The sequence below is a fragment of the Thamnophis sirtalis genome, unplaced genomic scaffold (genome assembly GCF_051295495.1).
Source record: "Thamnophis sirtalis isolate CommonGarterSnake01/CBP01778 unplaced genomic scaffold, rThaSir2_p1.2 scaffold_6, whole genome shotgun sequence".
Lineage (NCBI taxonomy): Eukaryota > Metazoa > Chordata > Lepidosauria > Squamata > Natricidae > Thamnophis > Thamnophis sirtalis.
Genome location: NW_028261386.1, coordinates 61,771,865 through 61,785,179, shown reverse-complemented (window position 1 = coordinate 61,785,179; position 13,315 = coordinate 61,771,865). Strand labels below are relative to the sequence as shown.

At 35.9% G+C, this 13,315-nt stretch overlaps 1 protein-coding gene across 6 annotated transcripts in view; it reads left to right on the top strand.

Annotated features, from left to right (window-relative positions):
* Positions 1 to 13,315, top strand: part of CRIM1 (cysteine rich transmembrane BMP regulator 1) — a 140,851-nt gene that overhangs the window by 72,550 nt on the left and 54,986 nt on the right. The window lies entirely within an intron of this gene.

Here is a 13,315-nt window from a genome sequence, read left to right as displayed (position 1 = left end):
GCCGTAACTGGATAGAAGGATTTCGACAGAACAATCACCAGATCATCAGACATTTGAGCACATAGAGAGGATCTGTTATTAGTGGGTGTTTTTTTTGCTTCCTTGGATAAAATGAAATGAGTAGCCCGTGTACCATTTTTTTCAGCTGTTAGTAGGTCCCATCTGGCTATGATGCTAACTGATGAAGGACACCAGGACTTGATGCTTTGGATTGTACTTTACTTGCTTTTCTTGCAGAAAGAATATTTGTAGATAACCAAGCTGGCTGATAACCAAAACCCCTTGTTGCATTGATAGTTTTACCATTTCATTCACTTCTTTGGATTACTATAATATTTCCATTACGGAAAATAAAGTTTAGCACAGCATATTTTATGACTAGGGAATGAAATTCCAAAACTTTGCCATTAAGAACTAAGCAATCATAATGTAAAAACAGGCAGACCCTGTAATAATCTAAGTAAAGGCTAAGAATGATAACAATATTGTGAAGAGAGTACTGATAAAATGTCATATATATATATATATATATATATATATATATATATATATATATATATATATATATATATATATATATATATATATATATATATATATATATATATATATATATATATATATATATCATTATAATGATCTTAATCCAGGATATCAGTCACTGTGCAAGTATTAACATGGACTAAAATTCTAATACCTTGGGAAGATCTACCGTATATTTCAAAGTATAAGATGCAGCTTTTTTCCCTCAAAAAAGAGGATGGCAATCTGGGTGCGTCTTATACACTGAATACAGCATTTTTGGCCTCCCCAAACCCCACCCCCTTTGCAAAAATGGCCGTGCATAGCATTTAGGAGCCTTGCAGAATGCTCCTGGAGGCTGGAAAGAGCAAAAATGAGCGAAAAACGGGCCAATTTTTGCTCATTTCTGCCCACCCCCAGGAGCATTCTATAAGCCTTCTAAAGGCTATGCATGCCCCTTTTTAACAAACAATGGGCCCGTTTTCAAGAAAAATGGGCCTCTTTTTGCTCGTTTCTGCCCCAGCCCCCAGGAGCACTCTATAAGTCTCCTAAAGGCTATTCATGCCCTTTTTTGACAAAAGATGGACCCATTTTCACCAAAAAAAAAGGGCTGTTTTTGGGAGGTCTGCAGAGTGCAAAAACGTTTCTTTTAAAAATTTGCCTCTTCAAAATCTTGGTGTGTACTCTGGTGCGTCTTATACTCCAAAAATATGGTATTGATCTTGTCCATGGTAATTATTAGCTATTCAGAAATAATGAGACAGGTACTATGAATCAGGAAAGGAACATTTGTGGTTCTTTGTTAGTGATCCATTGTGAAACCAAGTTCTTGTTGTTTTGACATGTTATTTCATCAGAGCAAAAGTATTTTCATCTTCATTGCTATCCCATTAGACTAATCTAATGGTGCAGATTATGTAAAATTGACAACCTTGGTGGATGGATATGTTTAAGATGTTTTGATTGCTAATAGCTAATATGTAGCTAATATGCTCCCAAGATTTCTCCCTCTCAATATCAGGATTTACTAACCATGATAGGTACTGAAAAGTGGAAGCACTGTGAACTTGCTGCTGTAGCAGTGTCAGAATATGGGATAAAATAAAATAGGCTAGGCTTAAGGTAACATCAATATTATGTAAACAGGTAGTTGTGAGGTCATTCAAATCAGTTAGAAATTGCAAGTGAAGATAAATCTCTCTGTGATGTCCCCCTTTTTCAGATTTTAGAGCCTACTTTTAATAAGAATAACAGTTTTCTATCACACAGTATATTTCATGTATTATATATACAAGTATTATATATACATACAAGTATGTATAATTTGAGATTGATATCTGCTCACTTCTCCAAATATTGGTTGACATGGTAAATAGTGCAAAATGGTTCAACATTCTGCATACTCCAGTTTTTTTTGTTAACTTTAAGGGAAAAATAATTTTGAAAAATTCGTTCACATGTTTATATGACAGATTGAATATAAGTCATCAATTATATTGATTGTCAGTGTTAAATGTCTGTGGAAATTCTCAGTCATCCAGGTCATACTTATCTCAAAGGTGCTCCCCCCCATAAAGGCAACTGGACAGTTTTTTCTTGATGAAGAGGAACAAAACGTTCTGCTTCTTATTCCAAGAAGCTTCATCAGTTGTGATGGCGGGGAGAGGGGGAGGAGATGAAAAGATAGGTATTGACAGTTGGGACTGGATGGTGGGAGATGAAAAAATAGGATATTCCCCCCCCACCCAACATTTGCTTGGATGAGAAGCAAAACGTTTTATTCTACTTTTATTCTTCTTCCTCAATGAAAAAAATAGTCCAGTTCCCTTTGGGGGCGGGGGAGGCACACCTTTGTGTCAATATTAAAGGTACCACTTTCCTTTGATGTTGTCTTGTTTGCTGTCTTGTCTTTCTGATATGTGTCTCATTTCATCTTCCATCTCTTTCCTGATAGATTTCTTCTTTTCATCCCAACTGAATGATGGAAAGACCTGTAAAGAGTTCGGGATTCTGCCTGCTTGATCATTAGCAGGACAAATAAAACAGTACCAAATTTGGTGTGGTTGAAGATACCAGCAAAAATAAAGTCATGTTTGAAAATGGGTAGGATTGGGCTGGGAAGGACAATTAAAATCTTCAAATTAATCAATATTCCTATGGGAAAGACAATTGAGCAGTGGGTAGACATTGTCAATTGTTCCATGTTAAGTTCCTTTCTCCAGGTCATGGGACACAGAACATAAGCAACTCAATTTGTATTTTCATTACAAACCCAAATGCAACATGAAAAGAGAGCAGAAACCACATGCATAAGCATGCAGAGGCAATATATTTACAGCTAATCCTTGATTTATGATCATCTGTTTATTGATAGTTCAAAGTTATGACAGCCATGGAATAAGTTATGACCTCTCCTCAAATTTATAACCATTATACCACCTATGTAATCATGTGATTGCAATTCAGACTCTAAGCAACTGACGTACATTTACAACAGTTGCAGTGCCTTGCAGTCATATAATCGCAATTTGCAACCTTCCCAATCAGCTTCTGACAAGCACAATCAATTAGGAAAGTCATATTCGCTTAACAACTCTATGATTCATTTAATGACTGTGATTTGCTTAATAGCCCAAGTAAAATTTCATTTAATTATGTTATCATTTCGTGACCAAAATTCCAGTCTCATTGGTAGTCAAAAGTCAAGGACTACTTGTACATCATTCTAATTAGACCCTCATATATACTTCTGCTCAATTAGGGGCAACATATATGTCCTCACCCTGATTACCTCTCACATATATATACTGAAGCAGCACATACACATCTACCTATTCCAACCATCACAGATCCACACAAATGCAACATATTACTTTATGCAGAGAAAGCAAGCATGTCCTCGAATAATATTTAAGAAGCCACTAGGTGGATTTTATGCATTTTTCTAAAACATCCAAATAATGATGAAGTCTAACAGAGTCAAACATTAAATATCAGCATGCAACCTCTGAAAATCTAGAACACTATGAAATTGTCTAGTTTGCATGAATAAAATTAGCAGGTCACAGACACATGACATCATGCTTAAATCACAGTAATTTACTTAACAACCACAGACACAACTGACAAACTGATGTCATAAGTCAGGTGCAATCACATGACATTTCACTTTGCAAATGCATCAGCAATAGAATTGCTGATCCCAATTATGATTAGTGAGGACTACCTGCATAGTGTTGTAAGGAAAAATGTTCATTTTTAATAGGGTCTGCAAAAATTACTAGAATAATTATGGTGCTTGTAGGAAGGAAGATTGTGGATGTTTTTTGAAGAATGGAAAATATATGAAGTAAAAAGTAAGTATGTCAGGCTTGGAAGTCATCTTAGTATAGGGCCTCAAGCCCTATAGACCCTATAGACTGGGATTGTTAGTTGGAATCCTGACAAAGGAATCCTCACTTTTGCCATAATTAGATTCTTTGGTACAGTTGGGAATCTACCATCTATATGATAATCTTTGTAAATTAATCATTTTTTTTCAAGAAGTTCAAATCATCAGCTGATCTTCCCCATAAATTTTAATTTTGTCTTCAACAATTCATACATAGGTATCAGAATATTTTAGGTGTTGTTGCATACATAAATAAAAGCATAAATAGGAAATTTCCACTGCTATCAAAACTTAATCTAGAATGGAATCGAATGGAAACCAGAGGCTGGAGAATGGAAATTTCAGGAGTCATATAGGGAAGGGATCTTTTTTTTCTCTATTCAGATGGGGAAATTAGCAACACTTTATAATTTTAAGTTTTCCTCACAAAAGGAATCAACAACACTTGAAATTTTTCAGGAAACAGTATCGGAAAAGGCAAACTTATCAATGATGTCCTGTGAATTAAATAAACTCTTTCAACACCTCATTGTAAAAGAAAGGCTTGCATCTCTAAAGGTTGTGCCTCTCTATAGAGAATACAATCCAGGCTCAAGTTCAGAGGGAGTTGGTTACCTCTGACGTTGTACAGCAAACAGGGGAGCTAAAAAAAATTATACTAGAATAAGAGGAATTTGCAGGTAGGGCAAATCGATCTATTGGTTCTCATAGTTAAGCAAGAATTTGAAGTTAGATGGGCTTTTTTAATCTGATTGACAAATCTGGTTACAAATTTAAGAAATTTTCAAATCTTACTTATAATGAGTTTCTTTTTTAAGGTGGAGTCTCTCTGAAAAATTTGAAATATTTTCCCCAGGTTTCTCACTGCGTGGGCTGAATTTCCATTTGTAAGATAAATCTTCTATGGACCTGTCTTTTGTGTCTGGTCTTGTTATGTCTGTTCTGTCTTCCTTTACTTTCCCAGCCTCTCCAACAATCTCTTTCACCCTCTTTGTTTTGTCAATAGCAGCAAAAGTTTCCAGGGGCTTAAATTAGAATGCTAATTTAATGCTTAGATCAAGCCATGGTTAATTGTGGGACTAGCTCTGGGAAGGTTTGAAATTCAGCCATTCTGCCTTGTTGAGTGGTCAGTTGGGCTTACTCCATCCTTGTAAGACATTATTTGAGGGGGGGGGGGACAAGGCAGAATATAAATTTAAGCATTGTCTTTTCAAGTATGGAAAGGTTGAAGTCAAATGAGCTGGACTAATTGGCCCTGAATTAATAGAATCTGTAAATATAGCTCCATATTGGCTACCTCATACTGCTCTCAAAAAGAAAAGCCTTCAGGCTGTTCAATGCAGTCGGAGCCAGGTTTTTCAGGAAATCTGGAATGCTTGCAAATTAAGAAGTCTGGAATGTTTGCAAACCCTGTGTGGTGCATACTCCTGGTGTCATCTTAATATATTGCCGAATATGGAGGTTCATGTTAGTTTGTTCATATTTATGCTCCAGTTTGGCAAATTCATTGTTTTCTGAAATATTTCTATCCTCTTTTGAACACAAAAGTCCGGATATGATTTGACAATTACATAAAAGCTTGGTGTAGTTTCTACTTCCATCAGTTCACTTGTGAAGGAAGATATAAAATGTTTATCTATTGTAATCTCTCTTTAAAATCGAATTAACTATCCTTTTGATATCCTAAAAATCCTTTTGAGTATTTTGCATTCCTGTACGGTTGCCTGTCTGCCTGCCTGCTTCAGCTGGATAATCATTTTTCTTGTTTATCTCTAATCCTTTTAATATTTCCTTCCTGCCCTTGTGTTACTGTACAGTACTTCTATTGTTTGGCATCAATTTCAGTGTCAGCTGTAGTTGACCTCCAAGTGGAAGAAAGGTGTTTTGTATTAGATTTTAACAATATAAAAGGATGTCAAATTTTAGAAAACACGAAACCATGTTTTCATCACAATATGATGCACACTTTAGTAACTATTAGAGCTGTGGAAATTCTTCAAGAGGTATGCTTCAGAACAAAGGAGTGTAGAGGAAGCTTCCCTTTTGATTATTAAACCAGCCATGCTTTTTTCCCAAGGCTGGTGCAGTTTTGCAAATTGCTCCCAGCTGTCACAGTATATGCACAGCCCCTTTGCTTTAAGAAATGCATTCCATTCCAAAGCACTTTCTCCAAAGGATTTAGCAGAGGCTTGATAAATATTGCCTGTTATTACAGGTAATCCTTGTTACATGACCACTCATTTAAACCATGAACCATTCAAAGTCACAATGGCCCTGGAAAAAAAAACTTTACAACCTGTACTTGCACGTAAGAGCCTTGCCTCACCCAGCACCATACAGTCTGTAATCACAATTCAGGCACTCGACAACCAACTCATATTTATGACCATGTGCAGTATCCTGCACTCACATGATTGCAATTTGTGACATTTTTTGCTGGTTTCGGGGAGGGGGGGGAGTCCATTTGGGGAAATGGGATTCACTTTTCAACCATGGTTAAAAAATAGTCAAAATCAGGTAGAGTCATGTGAATACTCACTTTACAAGCTCCCTGAAAATTCCAGTCCCAATTGAAGTTGTAAATAAAGGACTACTTGTATGCATATTTAAAATATTAATATAAAATGCTGTGAATGCTATACAGTGCTTTAATAAACATTTTATTTCATAAACACTATGAAGTGTTCCAGGTAATAAAATGTAATATGAAATCATTGAACATCTATCATATTGGCAATTCTAGCCTGTTGTACATTAACTAACATGTCAAGTTTGGTCAAAGGTTTAATTTCAGAGCTAGAGAAAGCAAATTATATTTTACTATGAACACAACTTGAATTAATAAATGTTAAGTACCATTGTGCCTTTTCTAAAATATTTGATATATTTGCATATAACCTTCCAATCATTTTGTTGGAGATACACTCAATGTTTATTAAGATTTATTTCCCAATAATCTTCATTGACAGAAATTGTCAATTGTGATAAGTTATTGGGATTTGTAATTTTTATTTTTCATTGTTCATTCCAGACCAGTTGGATTCTTTGTGCATATGAACTACCATATTTTTCAGAGAATAATACGCACCAGAGTATAAGGCAAACCAAGATTTTGAAGAGGCAAATTTTTTAAAAAAGGTTTTGCACTCTGCAAACCTCCCAAAAACAGCCCGTTTTTCACGAAAATTGGCCCATTTTTGGTCAAAAAAGGGGCATGCATAGCCTTTAGGAGGCTTTCAGAGTGCTCCTGGGGTAGGGGGGCAAAATTGAGCAAAAAATGACACATTTTTCACTCATTTCTGCCCTCCCCAGCCACCAGGAGCACTCTGAAAGCCTCCTAAAGGCTATGCATGGCCATATTGGTAAAGGGGCGGGGTTTCAGGAGGCAAAAAATGCTGTATTCAGTGTATAAGATGCACCCAGATTTTCAGCCTTTTTGAGAGAAAAAGGTGCGTCTTATAGTCTGAAAATACAGTAGTTCTTAATTTAGATATGCTCCAGATATGAATAAACATTTGTTGTTGGTTTTCTTTTCTGTGCTATGCAATAAGAACATCCTCAAAAGTTAGGGGAGAATAAAAATATGAAAAATGGTGATCCAGATGGAGCAGCCCTATGGGCTATGTATTGCTCTCAAGCTGAAAAATGTTTTTTTTTAAATCATGTTTTCCTTCTTTTTTTCTGTATTTTAGCTTAATGTTCCTGTGGATGATGTCCCAATTTTCATTTCATTTGTATTATATTGTTTCTTGTTCCTTGATACTGTTTCTGAAAGCCTAGCATTGGATAAAGCATTTCTGATCATTATTTCAGTTCTTTTTTGTCGTGTTTGTTGTTTGGTTGGTTTTTACTTTCATGGTGATACTGGGTTTTTCTTTATTTTTATTATTTTCTTCTTTCAGTGAAGGCAGCCCATACCATATAACAAAGAGGTCAGCAAATCATGGGCTATTTTTTGCTCCTTGAGGAATACCTTAGAACCTCCATATCATTAACAGTAAAAATCACTAAAAATACAGTAAAGATAGTTTTAAAAAAGCTAGACTTATGATGGAGAAGGAGGTGATGGTTTCTTTCTGCAAGATTAGAAGCAATTTATAAGAGCCTTAATAATCTCCAAATTGCAGACAGGAGAGTGTAGCATTTGTGAGAGACAAGTGGAAAGAGAAAGATTCTCAAGGCAGCTGCTACATGCCTTCAAAACTATAAGGGGCAGGGCAAAGAGACATTTGAAACATGGAACAGGTAGGACGAAGACACAGTAGTTGACTGCCATGCAGACATAGGACTAACCAATTCAGTAGTTTGCAGTAAAGATTTTATCTAGCCACACTCTGTCAAGTATCTGAGAGATTTATGCAAAGTTCAAAACTAGTTAAGCCTTGTAAAGTAGGAGGTTGCAGATTTACAGCCAGTGTCCTTGTTCAGGTAGCCTGATAACATGAAAACCTCTGAAGTACAGTGAGACTTGAACAATTTTGACAAATATAGAAAAATAATTAGCTAAATCATTTTTGAGGGTGGGGGAATCTGTAATCAGTGGATTTTTTTTATACAGTCTTTAGTCTATTCTGTTCCTAAGGTAGCACTTAACACTAATGCAGGATGAAAATAGGGAACAAAATCATAATCAGACTACTAAAGAAGGTAAACAAGCTCCCAGATTTAATTTTTCACTATAATCTTCCCTTCATAAGATGTTATCATTTAGTCATTAAACAATAACAAATAAACAGATCTGTATAACATTTCCAATTAAACATTCTTTAAAGAACTTAAATTGTGAAATTGTTGCTGCATTAAATAAATATTTGAGGTTGTCATGCAAAATTAATTGGAAATAATTAGCTTCAGAATACATGAACACTTCACTAAAATCCTGACCATTATGCCCCATTAAAAAGTGGCAGGATTTTTCCAGCCCATGCAGGATTTTTTCCAGACTAATGTTTACTAAATGTTTGCTCAGATACGCATGAGCTGCAGATGGTGGCAGTAGAAGGAAGGGTAGGACAGAAAGTTATTTCTCAACCAGTAACTGATGTTTGGCTCTGTGGTCAGAATTGTGACTCTTTGCCTCTCCATTTGTCTTGACTGCATTTCAAATAATTTTAATGGTTCAGCACTGCAAGTATAGACTGCCCCACTAATTATTCCTAATTATTCTACAAGGAGGCATTGATGTATTTTAATATTGTTTATACAGTAATGGGTTTATTAATGTATTGAGTTATTTAAAAAGATTAAATATTGTAATAATTATACTTTTAAAAAATTTAAAAAGACTATGATTCACGTCCTCTCTCAGTTCCAAAGAAGGTTCAGCCCCTTCTCTTGTAGATTTTCTTCTAGCAAGGATGACAGTGGTGGACATTGCATGAATGGGCTTAAGCTAGTAAAGAGTTGAGTATGTGGGTGGAGAGAGTAGGTTTAAAAAAAGAGAATAGCTGCATCTATCATGTGAATTGACAAAAGTGAAAAAGAGAAAACCAAGATAATGCAAGATAAGAAACGTATTTGAAGTTTCTCAGAGTTATGAAGGAGTGTCCTGCAAGCTGTGTGATAACATCCAGTGCTGCTAATTATATGAACATTATTTGCATACCTTTTTACAAAAATATGTTTTATTAACAACAATCACTATGCATAAGAAAAGCTTTTGTTTTCAAGTAGATTTTAAAACACTGCATACTTTGTATGGAAAAGGGAAATGCAATTAGTAAGTACTTCTAATACCATATATGGCCAATATTAGATGGCAGCAGAGAGATCTTCTGGATTCTTGCAGCCAGATGTAATAAGCTGCTGTTCTCTATTGATTATTCTTGGTCACAGAATGCCCTGAGAGGTCGATAGAAAGATGATAGACAGACAGATTATTCACAGGTCTGCAAAAAAAAAAATTCTGAGAGCTGTTTTAGTTATTTCATGTAATCTTTATGTTTTTTGGTGCGCTGAATCAGAAAATGACCTCCATTTTGTCATAGGACATTACATGTCCTGACAATTTAGGTAACTATGTTAAATAAGACTATACCTCAAAATAAATGGAAATAGACTTATAAATTAAAGTTTTATTACAATATTTTCATGAAAATCCTTTTTTGAACTGAAATGAGCTCACCTACACACACTAAACTCGATTCTTCTTCCTTGTGACGCTCCCCTTGGTGCATTTACACTTGTGAGTAGCATCTGGAATGTGTCTCTGAAGCATCCAACAGTGCCATCATTATAATGCTCCATTTTCCCTGGTATCTCCTTTCCATCTCTTTAATGTCTTGGTGGAATAGTTCACCTTGTTCCTCACTCACAGCTCCCAAATTTTCAGGAAAGTAGTCAAGGTGGGACTGGAGGAAAAGCACTTTCAAACTCATCAGGCAACCTAAAGCTTGAAATGCTTTCAGCATTCTTCCAATGATCTTTTTGTAGTTAAGATCTTTGTTATTGCATAAAAATTTCTGTACGACTTCTTTAAATGCAATCTACCCTTTTTGAGGATCCGTCATGGTATTGACAAACTCTTGATCAACTATAAGCCTTCTAATGTCTGGTCCGACGAACACACCTTCCTTCAATTTTGCCTCCAACAGGCATGGAAACTTGGTGAACAACTATTTGAAGCATTCCCCATCTCTTGGAAGTGATTTTACAAATTGCTTCATCAATCCCAATTTTATGTGGAGAGGTGGTAGAAGAACTTTATGGGAAGGTACCAAAGTTTCTCGGAGAACATTTTTTTCACCGACTGTTAGCACCTTTGGCTACCAACTCTTCTTGGTCCAGTGGTTTTGTTGGTCTCGGCTGTCCCATAGACACAGAAAACAAGGGTATTTAGTATACCCAGCTTGTTGCCCGAGCAGCATGCACAAAACCTTCAAGTCCCCACACACTTGCCAACCATGGTCTTCATATTTACGTTTACGAAGAACCAATTCCAAGTTCTTGTAGGTTTCCTTCAAGTGTACGAAATGACCTACAGGTATGGAAGCGTAAAAACCATTGTGGAGTAAAACTGCTTTGAGACTTCTTTTTGAAGAATCTATAAAAAGACATCATTGCTCTGAATCATATTGGATTTTAAATTGACCCATCAGACCTTTGACATTGATGCAATAAACCAACTTGTCTTCCTGGGCGAAGTAAGGAATGAACTCCTTTTCACGATGTCTGAACCATGAAGATGACACTTCTGGCAACAATAAATGCCTGCTTTTCAGCCTTGATCCAAGTAACTCAGCAGCATCTTTGGGAAGATTCAAGTTTCTTACCAAATCATTCATCTCCTCCTGAAAAAACAATTTTGGTCTTGTATCATCTTCAAAGTCAGAACTTGATTCGTCATCTGGTTCAGGTATGACTTCACCTTCATCGGAGCTAGGTATCTCTTCCAAGGTAGCAGGGGGCTTTGGTACTGGTATATCTGTGCCATGGGGGATGGGATGAATTGCTGAGTGAAGATTGGGGTATGAAATGGAATGCTTCCATTTGGAATTAAACCCTTTCACATCGCATGAACAAAAGTAACAGTCATCACTATGGTTCTTTTGCTCTTGCCATACCATAGGAATCCCATAACGGAAAGATTTTTTCTCACCCTTGAACCAGTTTCGGAGGTCCTCAACACACCATTTGCACACTTTATGAGGCGCCCAAACTTTATCTTGATCTCCACTTTTAGTCCAAAGTATGCAAAGTATACTTTTTTCACAAAGTCTGTAATATTCTGCTGTTGCTTCAACATTGTATATTCACCACAGATGAAACAGAAACTATCTGGCGAATTAATACACTTTCGCGGAACCATAACATAACGGTTGAAGAATGACGAGCTAACATGAATTGTGATGAAAAAGTGTGAACAGCCTAGAACCAAGAACCGGATGATGATTTGTGCACAAGTGTGGCATGCAGGAGAGAGCAGCTCTGTGTCTATACACGAGACATCACAGTGCTGTCCACGCCCTCTGCACTGACCGGAGATGCTACTATCTCCCCTGTGTCTCCCTCCCACTGGATTCTTCAGGAAAGATTAACCCCTTCTACCATTAGACACACAGACTTAAAACTTGCTTAGCTTATGTATATATTGCTGACCATCAGATTTACAGTGCTATATTTTTTTTACATAACTCGGACAAACCCTTTAAGGTTTTTTTGGCATTTTATATCTTAAATGCACTTACGTGAATTAATTAATAGTAATTTGGACTTCAAATTTGGTTAAAACCCCATAATATAAAAAAATACGAAAAATTTAAAAAAAATGATAAATTTGAAGACAATTTTGCATGTTGTGGCAAATCATGATGTCTAGAAGTTTTTTCAATATTTTATTTGTTTTCAGCACACCAAAATACATGGAAATTAGATGAAAAGAGTCAAACAGCTTTTTAGTCGCGAACCTATGTAATGTAAGCCGTTTTGTATAAATGGGAGAAATGTTAGAACAAGATCTGAATCAAACTAGAGAGACTATTCAACTGTTATACTGCACTGGCTTATCTCATTAGCTATTTGTCCTTGCTGTGAACCTTTGATTTTTCAAATCCTGTGAATGTGGAAATGGTAGTAGGGAAATTTCTTATGACTGAATCTGTGGATGCCTCTCTATTAATCCAAGACTACTGTAACAGAAAGTGGTTATTTACTTCTAATCGGCTTTAAGTATTTTGTTTTAAGATGGAGAGTGCAATGTGAAACAAAGGAAAATTAATAACTTCCCAAAAAAGGGAATTAAAATTTTAACAACTTTTATGCTCAAATAAGCAGCATAATTTCTTTCCTTCTGCTGCCATTGCTCAAACCCATTTAACCTGTTAACTTAAAATGATTATGTGATCCTATGGAATGTGACAAAAAGTTATTGTATCTGCTTGCATATAAAAAATTACATTATCTACTTGACTTTAAAAGGTTATTTAGCCTGCCTCAGTTTTTATTATTGGTTTGGTTAGTATTTTTGAGACAGTTTGGTCTGATGGTTAAGGCATCACATAGAAAGCATTGAGTTCTACTCCATGAAAGCCAGCTGGGTGACTTTAGGCCAATCACTCAGCCCAATATACCTCACAGTATGGTGTGAGGAAAATAGGAGGAGAAGCTTGTGTTGGATAAGTTTGCTGCTTTGAGTTATTTCTAAAAATAAAAGCCAGATACAAATAAAAAATATTTTGTATTATTGTTTGAAATAGTAGCTGTTTTATGAATGTCTGCTAAAATGAAAAGTAGTATTCCTTAAAATATTAACTAAAGAACTAATTTAAACTCTTCCATTGGCTGACACCAATGTTGTACTGCAGTACTGCAGGCTACTTTAGCTGACTGCTAACTGTGGTTCAGCAGTTCAAATCTCACGGGCTCAAGGTTGACTCAGCCTTCCATCCGTCTGAGGTGGGTAAA